This window comes from Pipistrellus kuhlii, unplaced genomic scaffold, assembly GCF_014108245.1.
Source record: "Pipistrellus kuhlii isolate mPipKuh1 unplaced genomic scaffold, mPipKuh1.p scaffold_m20_p_21, whole genome shotgun sequence".
In the NCBI taxonomy this organism is placed as follows: domain Eukaryota; kingdom Metazoa; phylum Chordata; class Mammalia; order Chiroptera; family Vespertilionidae; genus Pipistrellus; species Pipistrellus kuhlii.
The window spans coordinates 13,832,684-13,857,256 of record NW_023425520.1 but is presented as its reverse complement, the minus strand read 5'-3'; positions in this window follow the sequence as shown (position 1 = coordinate 13,857,256).

Genomic DNA, 24,573 nt, shown 5'->3' with positions numbered 1-24,573 from the left:
ACACTAAACCTAACCCTAACACTACCCGTTAACCTAACCATAGTCCTAACCCTAACCCTAGTCCTAGCCCTAGACTAACCCTCAACCTAAACCTAACCATATCCCAAACCCCAACCCTAACCCTAAACCTAGCCCTAACCCTAACCTTTGCCCTAGCCCTAGACTTAACCCTAACCCTAACCCTAAACCTAACCATATCCCAAACACTAACCCTAACTGTAAACCTAGCAATATCCCTAAAACTAACCCTACCCCTAGTCCTGGCCCAAACCCTAACCCTAACCCTAACCCTAACCCTAACCTTAAATATAACTCTACACCTAACACTAACCTTAGCACTAGCCCTATCCCTAGCACTAACCCTAATCCTAACCCTAACCCTAGCACTAGCCCTAACATTAACCCTAACCCAGCCCGAAAACTAACCCTAACCCTAACCCTAACCCTAGGCCTAACTCTAACCTAACCATAAGCCTTGCCCTAACCAAAACCCAAACTTGAACCCAAATCTGAACTCTAACCTTAACCCTAACCCTAGACCTAGCCCTAATCTTAAATATAACGCTACTCCTAAACTTAAACCTAGCACTAGCCTTATCCCTAGCCCTAATCCTAAACCTAACCCTAACCCTAGCACTAGCCCTAACATTAACCCTAAGCAGCCCTAACACTAACCCTAACCCTAACCCTAACCCTATGGTTAACCCTAACCTAATCCTAACCCTAGCCCTAATCATAACCCAAACCCGAAACCAAACCCTAACCCTAGCCCTAACCCTAACCCTAACCCAACCCTAGCGTAACAATAAACCCAACCCTAAAACTACCCCTTAACCTAACCATAGCTCTAAATCTAACCCTAGCCCTAACTGGAACCCTTACCCTAAGCCTAACCATAACCCTAGAACTAGCCTTAACACTAACCCTAACCCTGACCCAAGCCCTAGGCCTAACTAAAAACCTAACCCTAACCCTAAGCCTAACCCTAGCCCTAACCCTAATCATAACACTAGCCCTAACCCTAACCCTAACCCTAATGCAACACCTAACCTAAGCCTAACCCTAGCACTAGCCCTAACTCTGACCCTACCCCTAGCCCTATCTATAACTCTAATCCTAACCTGAAACATAACCCTAGCTCTAGCTTTAACACTAACCCTAACCCTAACCCTAACCTTAACCCTAACCCTAAAGCTACACCTATCCCTAACCATAGCCCCAGCCCCAACCCTAACCCTAACCCCAGCACTATCCCTAACACTAACCCTACCCCTAGCCCTAATCCTAACCCTAATCCTAGCCCTAACCCTAAGACTAACTCTAACCCTAACCTTAGCCCTAGCCCTAACCATAACCCCTAACTCTAACCTTAACTCTAGCCCTAACTCATGACCTAGCTTTAACTCTAACCCTAAACCTAGCCCTAGCCTTAGCCCTAACCCTAACCCTAATGCTACCCCTAACTCCTAACCCTAGCTCTAACCCTAACCCTAACCCTAACCCTAACCCTAGCCCTAACCCTAACCCTAACCCTAAAGGCACTGGGCCTCTGAGACCTGGGCCTGGAGTGCACCTGCTGGAATGCAGGAGGGGGTGCAGGTCCCCCGAGATCCAGGAAAGCAGCCCTCTTCCCACTGGAGCCCACACTCTCCCAGGGACCCCAGGGCACTCAACAAGTCCCAGGGGAATCCATGGGCACTGACCCACCATCTGCCTTCCCCGAGTGCTTCCTGCCAGAGCCCCCTATACCAGAGGGACTCCCCGCACAATGTTTGCCTCTCCATGTCGCCTCCCACTGTGCTCAGACAGGGCTGTGCTGACTGGCTGGAGGCGGTGTTCACCATCTCAGCATCTCTGAGGACTCCTCCCACTCCTGTCAAAGGTGCGCCCAGGGCCTCCACCCCCAGGTCATCTGAAGCTGCTTTCATCCCCAAATCCCGTGAGTTTTCATGTCTGTGAAAGTCACATTTCCATGTAGAAATTCAGATGCTGAAAGGTTCAGTGTCAGGGGCAGTTTTCGAACTAGAATTTACTATACAGAGATATGTACTGCCCTGGCCAGTGGCTGGTTTGGCTCAGTGGATAGAGCCTCGGGCTGTGGACCAAGGGTCCTGGTTCGATTCCAGCTGAGTGCGTGTATCATGGTTGCAGACTCCTCCTCCACCTGCAGTGCATGCAGGAGTGATGTTATTTCTCTCTGTCTTCTCCTCTCTCTCTAAAACTCCATGGGGAAAATATCCTTGATGAGATTTAGGAGAAAAAGAGAGAAAGAGAGAGAGAGAGAGAGAGAGAGAGAGAGAGAGAGAGAGAGAGAGATCCCAATTATAGTAAAAATATAAAAAAATGTATTCCCAGTATGGCATATCCAAAGATGGTAAAATATCTATCTATCAGTGATATTTTCCACACATTATTCAATATTTTTCATGCTGTATATAGATATTAAACTTTGGTAATAGCCATATTTTCTCCTTGTAACATCGAGAACAATAAAATACTGATTTTGGAGGTATTTATTTACATATGTAATATTTTATAACATTTTATAAAATATGTTATAACATTTACCCTTTTATAATGTGATTGAGTATTTAGAAAAGTCAGGGGCCATTCCAGGTGCGTAGGACAGACCAGGCCTGGCGCCCCCACAGTCCTAGAGAGGGACATTTGGTGGTGGGGGTGGGGGAACTTCCTGCTGCAGAGCAGTAGAGAGAGCTTCCAAGCAAAGGGGATATTTGAGTTGAGTTTTGAAGAATACGCAGTTTCTGCCCTGGACAGTGTGGCTCAATGGATAGAGCATCCGGCTGCAGACTGAAGGGTCCCAGTTCAATTCCATTCAAGGAAACATACCTCACTTATAAGCTCCTTCCTGGCCCGGGCCCTGATCAGGGCTTATGCAGGAGGCAACCAGTCAATGTGTTTCTTTCACATCCATTTTTTCTCTCTGTCTTTCCTCTCTCTTTTATTCTCCCTAAAAATAAATGAAAAAATATCCTCAGGTGAGAATGAGAAGGAAGGAAAGACGGAAGGAAGGAAGGAAAGGAGGAAGGAAGGAAGGAAGGAAGGAAGGAAGGAAGGAAGGAAAGGAGGAAGGAAGGAAGGAAGGAAGGAAGGAAGGAAGGAAGGAAGGAAGGAAGGAGGAAGGAAAGAAGGGAAAGAAGGAAGGGAAAGAAGACTTAAAAAAAAGGAACATGCAATTCCTCAGGGAAAACCCTTGTGAGTGGAAAGTATGGCAGTGAGTGTTCCCTGAAGATAAGGTATGTGCTCTGGGTCTGAGAATGAGAAAGGCTCTGGTCTTAACGAGGACCCCAGCTTTAACTGTAGGATTATCTCATGCTCATAACTATTAGGGCCTGTCTCTCTGACCTGAATCCCTCACCATGTTTGGGGTTTGGAAACCATTGAGCAGGTGGGTAGGAGAATGAATGAATGTGTGTGTTAGGTGAGAGGATGTAGGCTGCCTCCTGCATGCCCACTAGTGGGGAATGAGCGTGCAACCTGGGCATGTGCCCTGATCAGGAATGGAACCCTGACTTCCTGGTTTATAGGTTGACGCTCAACCATGGAGTCATGCAGGCCAGGCCATCATCACTTCCTTGTACCACCTCATGAATATCTTTCTTGATTAACATTAGGTATAAATTAACTGATTGCTCAATTGTCAAACATCCCTTTTTAATCATAATTTTTTTTCATTTTAGTTCTTTTTATACAAAATATCCTATAATTGAGAACTTCTGCACTTTTTGGCTAATAAGAGAATGTGCACAACAGTGCTCCAGGGCACATGCCCACTCCCAGCACCTGTCCCTGCGTTCAGTTTTAAATGTGGGGTCCATGACACCCAGCAGGTGGCAGCATTGAGAAACATCTACTGTGAACCCCAATTTAATTAGAATCCTGCAATTTAAAGTTTAAATTTATTTTTTATAAAAAATGTTTTGCTTTATAAAATGAAGGCACAAATTGTATTACTTGATTTGTCTACATGAGTTAAAAAATACACACTTTACTGAATGGTTTCCAAGTAATGTTATTGGACCGGTTGTTCCATATTGCTGTCAGATTTTAGAAAGTGCACATTTAATGACTGGAGTTTCTAGATTGAGAAAGGTTACATCTCTCAATAGGAGTATGCATTAAATGTGACACATACAATAGTCCCCTCAGCTTCTGACATGTCCAGAAATTAAAGCCAAGGAGCCATCATAGTGCTTATTATTTTATGAAACTTAACAAGATCTCCCCAATTTCCTTTCCTAATCCTATCTAATAAAATAATAATATGCAGGTTGACCATCACTCCAACACATAAGATGGCTGCCCCATGTGGTCAAAGATCCTGCCTCCATGTGGACACAAGATGGCTACCACAAGATGGCTAGAAGGGGAGGGTAGTTGGAAGGGACCAGGCCTGCAACGGAGGGCAGTTGAGGGTGACCAGGCAGGCAGAGGAAGGAAGTTGGGGGCAACCATGCCTGCACGGGAGGGCAGTTGGGGGGAACCAGGCCTGCAGGAGAGGACAATTAGGGCAGTCAGGCTGGCAGAGGAGTAGTTAGGCATCAATCAGGCTGGCAGGGGAGTGGTTAGGGGGTGATCAGGCTGGCAGGCAGAAGTAGTTAGGGGCAATCAGGAAGGCAGGCAGGCAAACAGTTGGGAGCCAACAGTGAGATTGTGAGAAGGATGTTCGACTGCTCGTTTAGGCTCCATCCCAGGCTGGGCTGAGGGACCCCACACCCCTAAGCCCTGTGCATGGATTTCGTGTACCAGGCCTCTCATATGCTAATAATATGCTAATATCATTGTGCTCGCCTGAGAATTGAAATATATCCAACCCAAATAAACCCACAGTGAATGTTTACTGTATGTAAAACTCTTTGTTCCCAAAATTTATCATTCCCAACCTGACAACTAATTTTCAGTTCTGACTCTGTAAACAGGAGCTGATAATTATAAATGCCTAAGCTCTCCAGTGTAACACAAAGCAATAGGTACAACCCACTGTGTCCCTTGGTGGGATATATTCGGCATGTCAGTGTAGTGCTAATAATATCCCTCTTTATTTTTACTGGCTCTCTTAAAACGAAAACGTTTCCTAATTATACCCTGCTGTTTTCCACCTTCATATTTCCATAGCATGAAGGCACCACTAAAATGGACAGGGGAGTCATTGCAAATCTTATTAGTTTTCCTATCACTGAAATTCAGTTTTATGAGAACTCCTGCGTCTTAGGAGGCATCCCTAATTTTACTTTCTTAGTTGGATTTAAGCATATAATCACTGGTTGGGGGAATTACGGTCCGCAGTGTGAGTCCGGCATCTCTTTCCTCTGTGGTGTATTCTCAGTCGGCAGAGTGAGGAGTGGTGGTCGTGGGAGTTTCACAGGGAAACCTGGAGTCGTTCATGGGAAAGCAGTTTTACTTCCACATCAGGACAGAGGGCGTGGGTGCACGGTGGCAGGGGTTTAAGATCTGTTTTCTTTGGTGAGTTACTTAGTGCTTGTGGCATAGTGAGCAGTGTTGTTTGAATGCAATGAAGTTCATCTTGTTGACCAGTTGTTAATTGTTTTATGGGGTCACAGTATGGAGTGCGGAGCCAGTTGGCAAAGCATAGCTCCCATTGAGGTCTGAAGACTTGGTGGTCTTGACCTTCCAGGGAGAGGGACCGCGCTTGGAAGCCCCGCAGAGAGGATCGTCTACGTCTCACCTGAGACACTCTCAGAGTCACTGGATCTGGATGCATGTTCCCGGCACCTTTCTGTGCCATGGACGTGCCTGGGTCGAATGTTTCCTAGAACCACAGCTCGCTCTGATGGGGAAACAGCATTGCTATACAAGCCAGCTTGGTGTAGCACAGATGTCTGCCTGCATTTCTTTTCTTTTCTAAATAAAACATTTTTATTGATTTCAGAGAGGAAGGGAGAAGGAGAGGGAGTCAGAAACATCAATGATGAGAAAGAATCATCAATCGGCTGCCTCCTGCACATCACACACTAGGGATGGAGCCCACAACCGGGGCATGTGCCCTGACCTGGAATTGAACCGAAACCTCCTGGTTCATAGGTCAGCAGTGAACTACTGAGCCACACTGGCCAGGCTGTCAGCCTGCATTTCGACCTACTCAGCTTTACTTATTTAGCTGAGGCTGAGACACGGGGTGTTCACTTAGAGAGCAAGAATATAACATAATAAGATTCACAAGAAACCAAAGGCTTCTCCACAGCACAGCAGGCCGATAATTTATCTGGTTGATATATGTATTCTGAGAACTTACTTCGCAAAATAACCAAGAGCAGAGCACGTAGGGGGAGCACGGCACTGACATCGTAGTAGCATGGCCCACTCCCCGCTGTTCTCCCACAGGGAAGCTGGCCCTCGTTCTGCCCACAAAGAGGAGGAGTGTGGGCAAAGCCCCAGCAAGGACCCCTATTCCCTCTCAATCGTAAATAAAAACAATGCTCATTTAAAATGTGAGTTTCTTTCAGCTAACTCTCAAACACGAATTGTGGATTTTTCATCACTGGTTCTCACTATGCATGTGAGTATACCAGATAGAATTCACGTTTGAGAGCTGGGGGAATGGTTGGATGGCAGACTTGCATGTTTTTATTAAAGTGATTGGCTGGTGGCCGCTGCGTAAGCTGGGAGGCGGCTGGGGGATGTGCCAGGACCACTCTGAGCAGCATCGCGCTCCTTGGTGAGTATTTATGTTGGTAACTTCTTAGCTAATGTGGGTGGAAGCACTTTCAAACCACAGTCAGATTTAAATGTGACTCATATTATAGAAAATAGTCACCGTCTCTTTCATTTCCTCCAGAACAAATGAATCATGTCCAGAAGCTCACCGAAGTTGGATTCTGGGAAAGAAAGCATTTCAATGTTAACGTGCTTCTGGGGAACGGAACTGGAGTGAGTTCTCCATTTGCTGTAACTGCAGCGTACCTTCCCTGGGAGCCTACCCCTCCTCCCGAAGGTGTCCCCTCATGTGCACACAGTTACTTGGCCAGGCTACCCATGTTGAGCCAGCATCTCTATACAGGGACTCTGCTGTTCCATTACTGAAGTCCATGAGTGAGAGTGGAAGAGAGAGGGAGGGACAGGGAGAAACATTGATGTGAGAGAGACACATCCATTGGCTGCCTTCTGCACACTGACCCTGACCAGGGCCATTGAACATGACACCAAGGTTCATGCCCTTGACTGGAACTGAACCTGGTACCCATCAGTCCATGGGCTGATGCTCTAGCTACTGAACCAAACTGGCCAGAGCCAAAATGACCTCCTTGATGGAATCAGCGCTGGTTACCATGATAACTGAAGAGGGAAGCCGTGGGTGGAGGCCCTGGGGCGGCGTTATCACAGGAAAAGGAAATATGTGTTTAGTGAGGTGTGCATAATAACCCCCCTCTCCCCGCACCATGACCAGGCCTGTGGGCACCTGTGTCCGTGTGTAAGGAAGTTCCATCATGCCCTCTCCCTTAAGGGGAGGCCACTTTGGTCCCAGAATTCAGTCCATCGCGCAGCCAGTGACGTAGGTGCTTCCATTTGATTCGAACTCACGGACACAGAGCTTCTGCTCAGTCTCAGAGCCTTCACACTTAGGCTGACCAGGGATTACATATTTTTCCACCTTGGTGCAACACTCCAGGCATCCTCACCCATATCTATTTCCGGCATGATTTTGCTAAGTCTCGCATTTATTTTTATCTTTAAAAATAGGTTTTTATTGATTTCAAAGAGGAAGGGAGAGGGAGAGAGAGAGAGAAACATCAGTGATGGAGAGAATCATGGATCGGCTGTCTCCTGCATGCCCCACACTGGGGATTGAGCCTGAACCCTAGGCATGCACCCTCACTGGGAATCGAACAGTGACCTCCTGTCTCATAGGTCGAAGCTCAACCACTGAGCCACACTGGCTGGTGAGTCTTGCAGTTATTTGATAGGAATGACACCTCTGTGTCAGACTTTGTCCCTGGAGCCTGGGCCTCCTGGCGGGGTGTGAGCTGAGCCAGCAGTCTGGCCGAGATCAGGAGGGAGGAGGTGAGACCTTCCTAGGGGGAGAGTGACTAGGACAGCAGATGAGGGAGGCAGAGCTGCGCGGAGGAGGCTCAGCAGGAACAAAGGCTCGGGGGCTTTCGAATCCCTGGAGCCTGTAAGGATCTGCTGGCCAGGACTCAGGCTCTCCTTCCTGGCCCACGTCCTCCCCGAAGGGCCAGGGGCTCAGCGCTTCTCTGTCCCGCAGACTCCTGAGAGCTGAGCAGATAGCACTGCTGGCCTCCACACTGCAATCTAACAGTCAGACAGTAGGTACATGCATCCAGGGTCCTATTGTGTCTGCGATGCAAACAGAATAGGAAAAAAGACAGAATTCTGGACACTTTGGACAACATAAATTAGCTCATTTCAGTTGAATTACTTATAATCAGCACAAAGCATTCGCTATTCTAAAGGGAGCAGAGCCCAGCCTGTATGGCTCAGTGGTTGAGCACTGACCTGTGAGCCAGGAGGTCACGGTTTGATTCCGGGTCAGGACACATGCCTGGGTTGTGAGCTTGATCCCCAGTGAGGGGGTGCAGGAGGCAGTGATCCATGATTCTCTCTCATCATCGATGTTTCTGACTCTCTCCTCTCCCTTCCTCTCTGAGATCAATAAACATACATTAAAAAACAAAACAAAAATGAAGGGAGCTGAGGAGGATGGACGCGGGAGCCTCAGGGACGTGCACCCCAGAGCTCAGGCATTTCTGCGCCAGCACCTGGCGCCTCAGGAGTATGGAGGCAGAAGCCGGACCTTGCAGCCGCCATGAGCTCGGAGGCGGCTGCTGTCCGGTGTCAGATCGGCCATCGCTGCCGCATCCCCAGCCCCCTGCCCTGTGCCCACCCCAGGCCTCAGCCAGCTCTCCAGCGGGCACACCTGGCAGGGGTCTGTGCCGCAGTCTGGGCAGCACAGCGTGGCTATGGGCACACACAGTCAGTGTGGCAGGCAGCGTGCCCACCATATGCCGGGCCCTGCCTTCTGTGTACACTACACAAAACCACCACAGGCCTTTTCTATGTAAGTGTCCCCCGTGCTGTTCATGCCTCTCTCCTGCCCCTGGGAACCACTCCCGCTGTGACAATGGGGCCTCTGATAATGGCTGTGAGGTGCTCCCAATGGCGGTGGGGGAGCTGGAGACTCTGGCTGGATCGTGCCCTCCTCCCCCTCTGGAAGGGAGCAGCCTGAGGCTGCTTGTGGGGATCTGCGGGTTTGGGGTCTGAACCTCGGACGGTCTTATGTCCCCGTGGCTGGGACAAGCGGCATCTGGAAGGTAATTTCTTGTGTATTCCTGACTTCCTGGCAAGTGTCGGGCTGGCATTGGGCATAGCAGGCGTGTGACAGCTGCTCCCTCTGTTCCCCAGGGCCTGGCAGAGGCCTGGGCGGGCGCTGGGCGGGAGGGAAGCTGGGCAGCAGCAAGGACTGAGCTGAGGCCAGACAGTGAGCCAGCGCTCAGGCATGGCGGCTGCAGCTTAGACAGTGTCAGGGACCTGATAAGGGTCCTATTGGTTTCCAAGACATGTCAAAGGTGAAGACTTTATTATGACCTGCAGGCAAAAGGTCATGCTGTGCATGTAACCCAGGTGTCTCATGTAGTGAGCGATAGTATCACAGCGCACGGGCTCTACCCGGGGACAAGGCTGTGGGGACAGGTCAGTGTGTTGGCCTTGGGCATGGGTGGCCCAGGTGCCCTTGACCTTGTCAGTGAGGATTCACCTGGGCCTGCTGGGGTCACCTTCTTCCAGTGAGATGAGCCTTCAGATGCTGGGTCCCTGGGGAAGGACACCCCAGTGCCTCCTCAGCAGGCAGAGGACCTTGGCGCCAAATGAAGGGCATTTCAGTGATTCAGGAGCAGCTTGAGGAAGGGTTTCCACTTTCGGAAGTGGTCCAAGTCATCTTTTATAGGAATCCTGACCTCAGCCCAGATGCAGTGTGAACAGGAGCAGAGTGTCCCAGACCACCCAGATCTCTATCGGGAGCATTGCCCTGACCGCAGCGTCTGTGAGCTCCGTGAGGATGCAGCCCCGTTCAGAACCAGGAGAAGGCCCGCTCCAGGCGCTCCCCGGGAGGTCTCCGCTCTGCCTGGCTTCTCTCTGGCTTCTCAGGGCATTTCGCTTGCTATTCAATGTCAGTCTCAGTGAAGACAAATTAAGATGTAAGTTATTGTTTTAAACATATTTTTATTAATTTCAGAGAGGAAAGGAGAGGGAGAGAAAGAGAAAAACATCATGATGAGAGAGAATCATTGCTCGACTGCCTCCTGCACATCCCACCCTGGGGATGGAGCCCACCACCCGGGCCTGTGCCCTAATCAAGAATCAAACCCTGACCTCCTGGTTCATAGGTCAATGCTCAATCACTGAGCCACACTGTCTGGGCAAGATGAAGTTATTAACATGAATTTTATTGTTCTTTTTTTTTATTGTATGTGGCAGCGGTTAGAGCATTTACTCATACGAGTCACGGGAATCGCCCAGTGGCCATTTTCCAGCTTGTGTATGTACAAGCTCATACATGTCTATTCCAGCACTGCAGGGGCTAGGCCCACACTGCAGCGAACTCGGACGTCTGTATCAGTTCTTGCCGGAAGCCAATTGCAGCATGTCAGCAGGGCTGAATCATCAGAAATGGCTGAGGACATTTCCCCAAACCTGAAAAGGATGTATTTAATGATTGCTTGCTGTCAGACAGCTCAGGGCATCTTACTCTACATGTATTGCCTCCTACTGGCCAAACACTTGAACAGCCATAGGTAAATTCTTCCAGTCTAACAATGGATTCTGTACCTAACCCTACTCTTTGATGTGTATGTCTCCACTTTCCATTAGGACAAATTTTGTTAATAAATAGCAAGGGGTCCTGAGATGAGGAGAACTTAGTTCCTTTAACTAAGTCTTCTCTGGCTCCCCATGATGCCTTTCAAAATTAGGTTTCATCTCTGGACTCAATTAATTTATGCACAGCACCATCTCCATGTTCCTGAACCCCTCTAGGTGCCGGATCAAGACCACCGGCAAGTTCTTCTACAGGCACTTGATCTGGGGACCTGAAGGGGAGGAAGAACCGAGGAGCCAGGCTTTCCTGTCCTGTCTTCCCTTTCCTCCTGGTCCTCAATCTCAGGACGAGGTCCAGAGGATATGGGGAAGTCCAGCAGGTGGGGAAGAATGTCAGGGGCATCTGGCGCTTTTCTCTGAGGCACGCAAGTTCCACAGCTTCACTCGATCACGGCCTCACGTGTCCCTGTACCGCAGAGCCCGAGCTCCTCTCCTGTGTGCCGTGGGCCATGGAGTCCCGGGCTCACAGGCCTCCCCTGCACCTGCTCACAGGATGACCTGGGTGCCAGCCTCACTGCTGCCCTGGACTTCCCTGTGGACACTGGCTCCTCAGCCCACTGCATGCACTTGCAAACCAGAAGTTCTGAGATCAGATGAGTAAGACTGAAGGAGCCACAAGCAGGCCTGTGCGCAGCCGCTCTGCGTGGGGAGGCCCTGGGCCCCCACTCCCTGGTCTCATGCCCTGGCTCACCTCGCACCCTGCACCCACCCACAAAGTGCAGGAGAATTGCACTTTGAAATCGTGGTAGAGTGTATTTTGACAATAAAACTTAGTAGTGATCAGAGTTATTGTCAGTAGCTCCTATGCACCCACTGCGAGGCCCGAGCAGGCAGACAGGAAGTCACATGCCTTCTCTCTGCCACCCTCTCCGAGCCCAGAGAGAGGGGCGGGCAGCAATTCTTTATTATAGGATTTTCATTATTTAACTGAGTCAAGTACCCCTGGCCATGGATCATTTTTATTCTCCTTATTAGTTGTGTTCATTTTTTCATTTCATGGTTTGAAAATAACTTGTGTTAAACATGCTAGAGAAAGACATACACCCAAAATATTAATGATTACTTACTTTTTTAAATATGAAGGTTTTTTATATTTCTGATTTAGTACTAGCTTCATTTTAGCAATAGACTTCAGTTTAATTCCCCTTTTTAATAAAAAAAAAATCTAGAATACTGCCTATGTTGAGTTTAAAAATATCAATTTACACCCAGCCAATGTTGTTCAGTGGTCCAGCATTGACCTGTGAACCAGGAGGTCACGGTTCAATTCCCAGTCAGAGTACATGCCTGGGTTGTGGACTCGATTTTCAGGAGGGAGAGTGCAGGAGGCAGCCAATCAATGAAGTTTCTCTTTGTTCCTCTCTCTTCCTCTCTGAAATCAATAAAGATATTTTTAAAAATATATCAATTTACACTTTCTCTTTCCCTATATTTTTCCTTCTATCTCAGTGGCTCCTGGAAGGCTCCCACTTGGCATTGGAAGGGACTCCAGTGCCGCCTGTTCTCAGACCCCGGCTGACATCCACCGGGGTGTTCGGAGCTGGAAACTCTTTGGTGCGGGACCCCGCTCCTGTGTTAGGGCCTCAGACGCCACTGGTTTTGGCATCTCCATGCTTCTAGCTCTTCCCATCCAAAGTGCAGGACTTGTCGGGTCCCCTCCCTGCGCAGTTCGCTGAGCGTGGTTCTCTGAGCAGGAAGGAGCGGTCAGTGTCCTGTGGCATCAGCAGGACCTGAGGAGCAGGTAGCATGCCCGTTCTTCCCCGCCTTCCTGCACACCTGCCTCTCCCCACAGCAGCTCTTGGACCATCCAGGTCTCTCCTCTTGGAGGTCCAGCCAGAAGTCAGTTCTTTCTCGTGGGTGCCCTTCCGAGGCTCTGCTCCCAGGTTTGGGAGGAAAGGATGGAGGGGCGTTACTGGGAACTCTTTCAAAGGGAGGGGTCTGCTTTCCAGTTTTATCCCAACTACATCCTCCCCTGAAATTCCTCTGTCCCCACCAGAGCAAGGACTCCACCCTCACAGCTGCTGCACCAAAGGAGCAACAGCTGCCTCTTCCCAGGACCCATCTTGCCCATCTCATCCTGAGCCCCATGGACTCATGGTCCAGATGGAGCTGTAAGTACCCACCTTCCCTCCCAGATCACACTCTTGGGGACCCGCCCCAGAGCTGAGAATGGGGCTCAAGCTGAGGGACACTCAGGGGACTTTATCCTAGCTCCCCTGGAAGTAGTCTGGAAAAGAAGCTTGGTGAGTGATTGATCATCCCTGTGATTGCTGACCTCCTAAAGACACAGGATGCAGGCTGCCATCTGACAATGTATATTTTTTAAAAAGCATGTTTTCAGCCCAGCCAGCATGACTCAATGGTTGAGCATCAACCTATGATCTAGGATAGGGGTGTCGAACTCAATCAGAGAAGGGGCCAAAATCTAAAATCCAGCCTAAATCGCGGGCCGAATGGTTTACTGAACAGTCATAAACTGTCATCGTGATGGAAACGCAGCGGAGTGCAGTGATGACAGCGTGGTGCGGGCCACATTGCAAGGCCTGGCGGGACGGATTTGGCCCGCTGGCCTTGTGTTTGACACATGTGATCTAGGAGGTCACAGTTCTATTCCCTGTCAGGGCACATGCCAGGATTGCAGGCTCCATCCCCAGAGTGGGGCATGCAGGAAGCAGGCGATCCATCATTCTCTCTCATCATTGATCTCTCTCTCTCTCTCTCTCTCTCTCTCTCTCTCTCTCTCTCTCTCTTCCTCTCTGAAATCAATAAACAAATATTTTTTAAAAGCATATTTTTGAGACGCCACATTTTTCATGCTTATGTTAGAGCATCACATGGACTTCGATATTATTTGAATCCCATCTCAGGTTGGGTTAGAGCACATGTGTCAAACACAAGGCCCGCGGGCCAAATCCGTCCCGCCAGGCCTTGCAATGTGGCCCGCACCGCGCTGTCATCACTGCACTCCGCTGCGTTTCCATCACAATGACAGTTTATGACTGTTCAGTAAACCATTCGGCCCGCGATTTAGGCTGGATTTTAGATTTTGGCCCCTTCTCTGATTGAGTTCGACACCCCTAGGTTAGAGGTTTAGATGAGCCTAAAGATGGACGGTCTAACAGGGACAGTGTGGTCCGGGCCCTGCAGACCTTTGGCCACCTCTGGAGACATGTGATGGTCAGGACTGGGAGAGCAGGGGCTGCGGCGGCTGGTGGGTGAAGGCCAAGTTCATGATCAATACGGCCCTGTTGGGGCAAACGCCTTCTCCCCACAAGGATCACCTGGTGCTCAGTGCCAGCAGATTCAGGACTGGGAACCAGGCCTGGAGAGGAGACAGGCTGTTGTTAGCACTTCCATGTTTCAGGACGACTAGGTTAGTGGCTGTCTCAGTGTGTTCTCACCCTAAGGGGCTCCCCCTGCCAAGGTGCATGAGAGTGTGGGTGCTGGCTCTTCCAGGATCCCAGACTTCTGCAGCTGGCAGGTGGGCTTGCCTCGGAGCAGATGGAAAGGTTTGCAAACCCTGCCATCTCACTGGAATATTTTATTGTTTTCTGTAAGCCCAACTATTTTGCCAATGGAGCTGCTGGTCACACAGTAAGAAAACAAACCAATAGCAACTTTAAATGTAACAGGATTTCCATCCTTGTCTGTTGGAGGAGTTGCCTTTCAGATGAAGCAGACATAACTCTCCCAGGAAAGGTTTTCAAGATGGAGCCTCCTGTAGACTCTCAGCATTACCTTGTCTGCCTGTGATATTTTACGACGCTCATCATTTTTCTTTCTTTTTCAAAAAAGAGACTTTTCTCGGTTGGACATCTCCTTTTTGATTCCACAAGAAGGTCACAGTGCTCAACTGTCTTAAAAGCAATTTTTCACAATGGAGTGAGAGTTTGTAAATGCCTGAGAATTGTTTAACAGCATTCAGGTGACCAGGAAGCAGCTGAAATGTAGAGGGTAATCAGACAGGCTTAATAATAAGCAGGCAGTCTTGTCTCAGACTCTCCACTAAGTGCACTGGGCTCGCAGACGCCTCTGCACTGGGCTTAGATTTTCCCAGAAAGCGGGTCTGGCTGAAGGAGAGAAGGGCTGCTAGGAGAGGCTGGTGTGTTCCATGTCTGCCTGGAGTGGGAAAGTTTGAATGAGCCCAATTGATTTAGTTAATGGTGAGGAAGAACATGAGAAGTTCAGTTCTATATCTGAAGTTTCCAAAGTAATGTGTTTTTGAAGAGATGATGTTCATTATTGGTGAACTAGTAGTTGTATTCTATTTAATTGGAAAGGTTTCCATATAATGTTCCTACTTAAAGGGAGACTGTTCTTTTCTGAAACAGGGTGGTTTGTGACTTTGGTGTGCATGGCAGAGGGTCTCCCAAAGGTGACACTGGCCCCAGTGCTGAGGTATGAGCAGAAGAGGGTGGGGTGTGAGCTACAAGTGGCAGAGGACTACTTTCTGTGAGCAGCAATGGGCAGGGTGGGCAGTTGATGCAAGTGGAAGTGAGCTACTTGCGCACGATTTTATGCACACTGGCCTCTAGTATATATATATAAATGAAGCCTGATGCATAAAGCTTTGTGTCAGAGGGGGCCTTCCTTTCCCTGCGGGCTGACACTGCTTTCGCTCTGGCAGGAGCCACCTTTCTACCTTCCTACGTTGCTCAGAGGGCCAGAGCTGCCCCAGGGGGGAGGAGGAGGGAATCCAGGACTGCTGGCTCCTAACTGCTCACCTGCCTGCCTGCCTGCTCACCCCTAACCACTCTGCTGACCTGCTCACCCTCAACTGCCCCCTCTCCCATCACCGATATTCTCTCTCCCAACTGCCCCCCCCCTTGCCAGCCTGATAGCCCCCAACTGCCCTCCCCTCCTGAGCAGATCACCCCTAACTGCCTCTGCCTCAGCCCCACCACCATGGCTTTGTTTAGAAGGATGTCTGGAAAGTCTCCCGGAAGGTCTCCAGGTCTAATTAGCATAGTACCCTTTTATTAGTACATATATTTCAGAGAGGAAGGGGGACAGAGAGAGATGGAAACATCAATGACCAGAGGGAATCATTGATTGACTGTTTCCTATAAGCCTCATACTGGGTGTTGTGCCCTGACCTGGAATCAAACCATAACCTCCTGGTTCATAGGTCAATGCTCAACCACTGAGAGGACTTGATCCTAACTTGTCCCACTGAGGTCGGATCTGGAGACGGGGTCTGCAATCTACTCCCAGCTCCGCCACTGACATCACTGAGCTCTAGGACGCAGAGTCTGTGCTGAGGAAAAATTGCCAAGGTTCCCATTCCTTGTCAAATGTGTCTTAAGCTGTTGAAGTTGAATCTAACCTTGACTCCAGTATTGTCTAAGAGCATCATCATGTTCCAGGTTTTAGAGGCATGCCCGTTTGTTGCTCTGCCCAGCCATGAGGAGGGGATGTACCATGCTCCTGCAGGAGGGAGAGAGAGCTGGGCCACAATAATTAGCCCAAGGTGGAAAGTGGGCTGCTGAGCCAGAATGGCTCTGTGATTGAATGTTGACCTATGAACCAGGAGGTCATAGCTTGATTCCTGGTCAGAGCACATGTGGTGCTTGATCCCCTATAAAGAACATGTAGGAGGCAGCTGATCAATGATTCTCTCTCATCATTGATGTTTGTTTCTTTCTCCCTGTCTCTGAAATCAATGAAAATGTGTTTAAAAAGATGGAAGGTGGGCTGTAAGATTACATTTGATGGACAGTACCAAGAAAGTTTAAAAAATTAGGTTAGCATGAAAAAAGTTTCCTTTTTAGTCAATAAGTTAAATCCTAGTTTGGGTGAAAGAAATAAATTTCCCAACCAATATTTTGTACTGCTAGAGAGAGAGAGGGAGAGAAAGAGAGAGGTGGGGGGCGGAGGGGGCAGTCTCCATGCTATCAAGGGGACAATCGCTCCTTATTACAGAGATACTGTTAAAAGATAAAATGCAACAGTTTTCAACACACTGGGAGGTGTTGCTGAATGAGGTTGTATTGGATTCTATGGTCAAGCCTAGGACTCAGAAATCATGATTCAAAGTAAAAAAAAGATGAATATGATGCCAGAGTGCTTTTGGCTCACCTTATAACCTTCTCCTCCATGCTCCTTCCTGCTTGGACGCTGGCATTTTGTAATTTAGGACAACTGACAGTCAGGTGACGGGATGGGTGTCGCGCATTCCAGTTGGGGGAACTGTCCTGGCCTCCTCTGTCTGTTTTGAGGGTGAACCTGCATCTCTGAGGCAGAACCTAATTAGATGAAGGCGAACATTTAATGTCTAACATTTAACTGGTGGCACCTTCCAGTTAGTAAGACAATATCATTGTTACAGAATGCTTTTTTTCCTTTGGATGTTCTTAATTCATTTAGTTTCCCCAACATTTTCAAATGAGCATTTATGGGATTTTATTACTGTTCAGTTCTTAAGAAGTTGTTTGTAGGGCAACAAAAAAACTCTGAACATAAATGCTATTACTTCTAAGGAGGCAGGAATGGTCCTTGTTAAAATAAATTGATACTTTTTTCACTCTAAGTGCTTTTCAAGCAATCATATTTAAAAGCACTTTATATAGACATTGTCACAAACATAAAATTGATAACCCACTGTGGTTTTCTTCCATGTCCCTGATTCCTGTTGCTTAACCATTATTTGTTATTAATAGTGGGTTACTATTAGTAGTATTTTATTAGCATTAGTTGTAGTATTTTTCCCTTATTACAGAATTACCTCCAAAGGACCATCTCTGAGTTCTTCTCCCAAATTACCCTAAGCTGACTTCTTTTCTTAAAAAATGCAGAAGGAGGGAGATTCTGCACTCTTACCAGACAACATACATATTCATGACATTTTTTGCATTCATAAATTTCTTACATCAAAGTGAAGCAGAATTTTCGGACTGGGCAGGATGTCCCAGATTCTTTGTCTGCCAGAGTTGAAGAATGAATCCATGAACAGAAAGTGGTAAAGCAAAGGTGGAAATTTATTGAAGAACAATTACAGACTCTCATGTGGGGGCGGGGAAAGAGTCCCACAGAATGGACTCTCTTGTGGGAAGGAGAGAGTCACTGAGCTCATTTTCCCTAAGGTTTATATCTTGGTGTCTTGATGTCTCCTCTGATTGGTTATTATTTCCTTGAACTGGTTACTATAGTAACTCCTGAGCTCAAAGGTTGGGGCGTGTGAGGTTTTCTTACCCTCTTCCTTTTATTTTGTAAATATAGACCTCTTGCTGTTCCCAGCTCTCTCATTCTATGGAAATATACCTTGTGCTGCTCTGCAGCACTTTGCTTCCTCCGTGGTCCTCTTACTTTTTGAAATCTTCTAAGTCTGTCTTTTTCACCCCTAAAAATCCCTATATCAAAAAACTTCCTGCCAGGCACCTGCTATCAAGTGTACCCACTTCCTGGGGCCGCTGCAGAGAGGTGCAGAAGTTGTGGGCATTTTCTGTGAACCACCATGAAGCACGAAACTCGGCAAGGCGTCATGCAATTGTGAGGAATAGGGAAGAACCACAAAGAAAGAAAAAATTTTTGTAGATCTTCCTTCCCCCAATTGGTGGGCGGACTAGGATGTAACTGGCATCTCTGGTCAGGACATTCGACCACTAATCAGCTTGTTCTGAGTGCCTTGGGCCCACCCCTTCCTCTTCTGCCCTGGGTCCAACCCCTTTCTGTTCCTCCCCTCAAAAGGCATGTTCACCACTGCACGTATTGCTGTTCTCCCAGTCTGTGTGAGTCAGCCCGGTTGGGTCCCTCCTTTTTCTCCTCCCCCTCCTCTAATGCTGGCCAGTCTTCAGTCATGGCCAGTGGCTGAGATGCAGAGTGCCCGTCAGTTTTCCAGGGGCAGTCACTTTTCCTGCATGTCGGGCAGGGCTTGGTTAGAACCCAGGGCTGGGGCACTGCTTTGCCCAGTGGCATTCATTTCTGCACTTGAAGCATCCTCCAGTGGCATTCATCCTCTTGTTGCACCCCCACCACACGGAGTCCCCTTTGGGACCATGCATGGCTGCCATTGGTCTCAGAGCTGCTACCAAGGCTTGAGTTTGCAGATTCACCTTTTGTCAAAGGCAGGGTTATTCTACCTGCTCTTCACAGGCATTAAAAAATCTTAAATGTTATGTTCACTGGATCTCAGACCAGGTTTTGAGAAGGCATTAGGAGAGGGGGTGGTGGAGCAGGTGGGTCTCCATGGGCCAGAGGAGGAGGAGTGCGGTAGAGGGCAGCCACACCAGGCTGGGCCTGCAGGGGTGGAACTTGCTAGTACAAGATGGTGCCCATGAGAATGGAAGGCCATGTGGCCAGAGAGGGGTGGGACTTGCCATGTCAAGATGGTGGCCCCCATGGCCATGGCAGGCCATGCAGCCAACATGGTGGCTGCTCACAATACACAAGGGAAGAGCAACCCAAAACAGAAATCTCACTTAGGTGTTTGGAGTGGCTGGTGGGACAGCGGGCAGGTAGCTCTTGCACTACACAGTGGCTTCTGGTCGATTTGCAGCCTGTGGTGGTGACAGTGGCTCTTGCAGCAGTGGCAGCCACAGGAAAGGGGCAGCCATGGCTAAGAAGGAGGAGAAAGAGAGGGAGCAGAAAATGGGGCGGCAGGAGTGAGGGGGGTTGAAATGAGATATTGGCTGGGTCAAAAGAGTCAAAGATAGAGAGAGGGGCTATGGATGGGTTTGAGGGGGTTTCTCACAAGCTAAGAGAACCTGGGCAGAAGAAGCAGAGGAAGGGATAGGAGCACAGATAGAAAAAAAAAAAGAAAAAAAAAAAGCCTGGACATATGGGATCTCAGGCCACTTCCCAGCTTTCTGGCAGAAATTACTGAGGTCAGTGAGGATGTTAAGTCCCACTTTTGGGTCATCTGGATCAATTCCAATTCATACTGAGGCCATGCCACGTTACAGAAATAGCAGATGGTGAGGAGACACCCTAGAGGTGTCTTTGGTGATTGCCCATTTCAATTCCTAGATGGGTAGTGAAAGCTAAGGACCAGAGCCCCAGTCTTTGAGCCAAGGCTATGAATGGGGAACCTGAGGGACAGTAGAGAACATCTCCTCTACTTTCCTGGGGTCCGGACGGAGGCCAAAAGGCTGGAGAACTGAGGGGGACAGGAATGTCTTCTCTGCCTCTCACAAGGTTCGGAGGGACCCAGAAGGCTAGGCCGGGAAGGCAATTTCTGATGTGGGTCACGGTTTACAAACAGAGATTCCAGAGAAACTGCCAGGAATTAGCAAGTGCTGGGACTTACTGCTGCCGAGACGGGGGAAGTAAACTGAGGATGTTGAGCCACAAGGAGAGAAGAATGGAGAAGTGAGGGGCACCCCAGACTGTGAAAGGTTAAATGGGATGCTCTCACCCTCCTGGGATTTTGGCACCAGATGTAAGGTTCAAGGTGCAGGAGATGGGAGTCAGAAACCAAAGCTTGTTAAAAGAGGTTTATTTCACACTTTAGAGCAAGATTCATTATGGAGGAGATAGAGAAACCAGGATTAGAGGAAGGGGAGGAGAAGAAGGAGCAACCCAACCGGCTGACTCACAGACTGAGAGAACAGCAACACATGTAGCAATGAACATGCCTTTTGAGGGAGGAACAGGAAGGGGTTGGGCCCAGGGTGGAACAAGAAGGGATTGGGCCCAGGGCACTTGGCATGTGCTGCTGATTGGTGGTTCACCGTCTTGGGAATGTCCTAGCGGCGAACGCTGGTTATGTCATACTCTGCTCACCAGTTTAGGGGTGTCGAACTCAATCAGAGAAGGGGCCAAAATCTAAAATCCAGCCTAAATTGCGGGCCGAATGGTTTACTGAACAGTCATAAACTGTCATTGTGATGGAAACGCAGTGGAGTGCAGTGATGACAGCGCGGTGCGGGCCACATTGCAAGGCCTGGCGGGATGGATTTGGCCCGCGGGCCTTGTGTTTGACACGTGAGTTAGGGGAAGGGGGATCTACCAGATTTCATTGAAGACGTTTACAGAATGAAGCCCCTGAGCTGTAGTCACCCAGCACAGCTCTTGTCCTCAGAAGTGTCGGACAGCATGACTCAAGAGAGTTGGGACTGTGATGGGGTTTATTGCATTCTGTGGAGAGTTCTAATATTTTTAAGGCTCAGCATTTCAGATTATTCACTTGCCCATGTACTGACTTGGGAATCTCCTCCTTAGAGAGACCAGCCCGGGAGCTAGTCACTCAGGATGGTAGTTACAGTTCATGTCAGAGGTCAGGCCTTACCTTTAAGCATAGAAAGTGACTGGAATTAATTCAAACTGTTTTTAGTTTGCATTAACAAAACAAAACAAAACAAAACACCATGCAAAAACATTCAAACCTGTAAAGAATTTTTGTGAGTTTATTTGAGCCAAACTGTTGGCAATTGCTGGGAATCAGAATTTCAGTGGATTGAGATAATGCTCCAGAAAATGGCAGTTTTTACCATTTTATATGTTATAATCAAATGAGGAGATGTAAGTGGGTTACATGAAATCCATTGGTAAAGATAAGGCAGGTGGGAGGAAGCAAAGTGGGGAAACCTCTGGGATTGGACAAAAGGTAAAATGGACACATCCTTCTTTAACTTAGGTGGGTGCAGAATAGTTAACAGTCAACATCAACAGGATAATAATAGCAATGAGGGAATTTGTAGTCTCTGCCGTGGGACCATTGGCTGTGCCCTGAGGGGTCTGAAAAAAGGGAAGTTACAAATTACCCTGACCTTCCACAGGTATGTTATCTTAGATGTAGAAAGACAGTAAAGATCTGAAGTTGATCTTTCTCAGGGAAGATACTGGCCTAGGACCTGACTACCCACTTTAAACTGCTTTTTAATGAAACCATTTTATTTTCAGACCATCCTTTATGGTTACTTTAGGTCTCTGAATTTGCAAAGCTGCCACACAGGCCTCCTTTGAGTTATTCAGGCTAGCATGTGGCCCCTTTTTGTTTACAATACATTTATATCCTTGAATTTTATCTACTTTTTATAATTTAAACATTTCCACTCTAATATTGTTGATCAAGACTAATGTACAAAATCCCTGGGTCTGTCATAACTGGAGGCTCTACCAATCAGAAGTCAGTCCTGCAGTCACAGTAACTCAGCACTGACTGCTAAGGGGGTTGGGAATCAGGCCCAGAGAGGGGCCTGGAGAGAGAAGTGGGGTCTGATCCATAACCTCTGTGGGAGCTGTTTATCAGCACTTGTCTCTTTCTTTCTCTCTGGGCCAGGCTAGAAGCTGCATCTCCATTTCTCTCCAGGTCTCCATCTGGGCTCCCGATCAGCTCCGCCTTTCTGATCAGGCTCCTTTGATAGGCCCAGAGATGCTGACCAACATAGAAACCAACCAATCAGAACCAAATCTGGGTGAAGTGTGAGGAGCCAATGGCTGCCTAGGAGGCGGAGCTTTTGACACTGACTGGTATAGAAACTGACCAATCAGAACCAAATCTGGGTTAACTGTGAGGAACCAATGGCTGCCTAGGAGGTGGAGCGTTTGATGCTGACTGTTTAAAAACTGACCAATCAGAACCAAATTGGCCAGCAGAGGAGGGCAGTTGGGGGCCATATGAGGCTTGCAAGGGATGGCAGTTGGGGGTAACCATGCAGGCAGAGGTAGTTGAGGCCAATCGGGCAGGCAGTCAGAGAGGTTAGGAGTGATCAGGCAGGCAGAGGGGTTAGGGGCAATCAGGCAGGCAGGCAGAGACAATTAGAGGTGATCAGGCAGGCAGGCAGGTGAGCAGTTAGGAGCCAGTAGTCCCAGATTTTAAGAGGGATGTCCAACTGATAGTTTAGGCCCAATCCCTGTGGGTCCCTAATTGGAGAGGGTGCAGGCTGGGCTGAGGGAACTGCCCACCTCCATGCACAAATTTCGTGCACAGGGCCACTAGTTAGATATAATTTGTTTCCTCTGATCATTTAGTTCATAGATGCAAATCCCAGGGCCTCTGGGTACGGATGCCTCTGCTGGCATGAAGGAGGGGTTGAGGGCAGTGGGCATTACTTGGGGGCAGTAGCTTGGGTCTCATCTCACCCAGACCTTTCGATAATATACCCCCCATTGATTGATCTCTCTTCTTATCTTAGAATATTTCTAGCACGATTCTTTAAACAGAGAAGGGAAACTGGGTTTATTTCAATTTAACTCACAAACTCACCTCGTTTATTTCAATTTAACAATTAAAATAAGTTCAGCCTCAGATGATGCAGAAGCATGGGCAATGTGATGCCATCTTTTAAGAAAATGCCCCTTTCCCCTCATTGACCCAGCAGATGCCTCAGGCAGCTATTGATAAAGGGAACATTTAATGTAAAATATCTATACATTTAGAAGCTTATACTAAATCGTAAAGTTTGTTTCACACATGAATGAAGGGAATAAATATGGAACAATTTACATGACATGAATATTCACACATAGGCATATACATTCATTACTGTTTATAGGATGCAGATTGCAATAAATTGCTTTTTAACTAATTGAATTTTCTCATATAAATTGATTTGCATTTACAACTTTATACTTATTTGAAAGCACAAACATTTTGTATTTATGTATATATTATGTATATATAAATTAAATAGAATTTAATGAAAGTTGCATGAAAATATGTATTTCTGTAAGCAGTGAAGATTATATAATATTTGAATGCAATATCATCATAAACATTTGTGATGAGCTATCAAAGATGAAAGTGTATTTAAGGAAAATTAAGCAGAAAAAAAGTGCGGTGATCTCCTTTAAAAAGAAATTTTAATAAATAACATTTAATATTTATACTGATACAGAAAACAGAAATCAAGAGACAAAGAGGTGGAAGATTCCTGGTATCTACCTAAATATCCACCTCCATGTGACAGCTGCTGGAATTTTAGAGCATGCATTACCCCTATAACTCGCCTTTCTAATGTGAGTTTCTCCTTATGAGGCATTGAAATAACTGTTCCTTTATCCAACTGGTAATGACAAGGGGTGTTAGGAGAGCCACATTGCTGGCTCAGAACAACGGAATCCACACCACAGAGAAGGGAAACTGGGGAAGCCTCGCTGGGGGTGGGCTCATAGTCAAGCTCACACCCAAGGTCAGAGGCTGGTGAACCAGAGGAAGCCACCCTGCTGGCTGGAGGCTCTGTTCATGGTGACAAGGCGCCCTCTGCAGCCTTGGCCCAGGGTCCTCAGGAGGCAGTGGCTGAGCTCTCCTGAACAGAGACAGCTCAAAAGCACATGTCCATAGTAGATGAGTACATACACTCATGGAATACTATGCAGCAGTATAAAAGAAGTTTCTGTTACCCTTTGGGACTGCATGGAGGGATCTGGAGAGTATCATGCTAAGCGAAATAAGCCAGTCAGAGAAAGACAAGTATCACATGAGGAATCTAATAAACAAAATAACCTGATGAATAAAATAGAACCAGTGGCATGGAAACATGGATCAGACTGACAAATCTCAGAGGGAAGGGGAGAAGGAGAGAGATTAACCAAAGAACTTATCTGTATATATAAAAGGTCAAGTGACCAACCATCTGTCCATCCAACTGTCCGATTGACAGAACCGCTGGTACAGGTGACTCACACTGGCAATTTAAAAATAGATGTTGATCCTCTAACCAGTTTGGCTCAATGGATAGGGCGTTGGCCTGCGGACTCAAGGGTCCCAGGTTTGATTCAGGTCAAGGGAATGTATCTTGATTGGGGGCACATACCCAGTAGGGA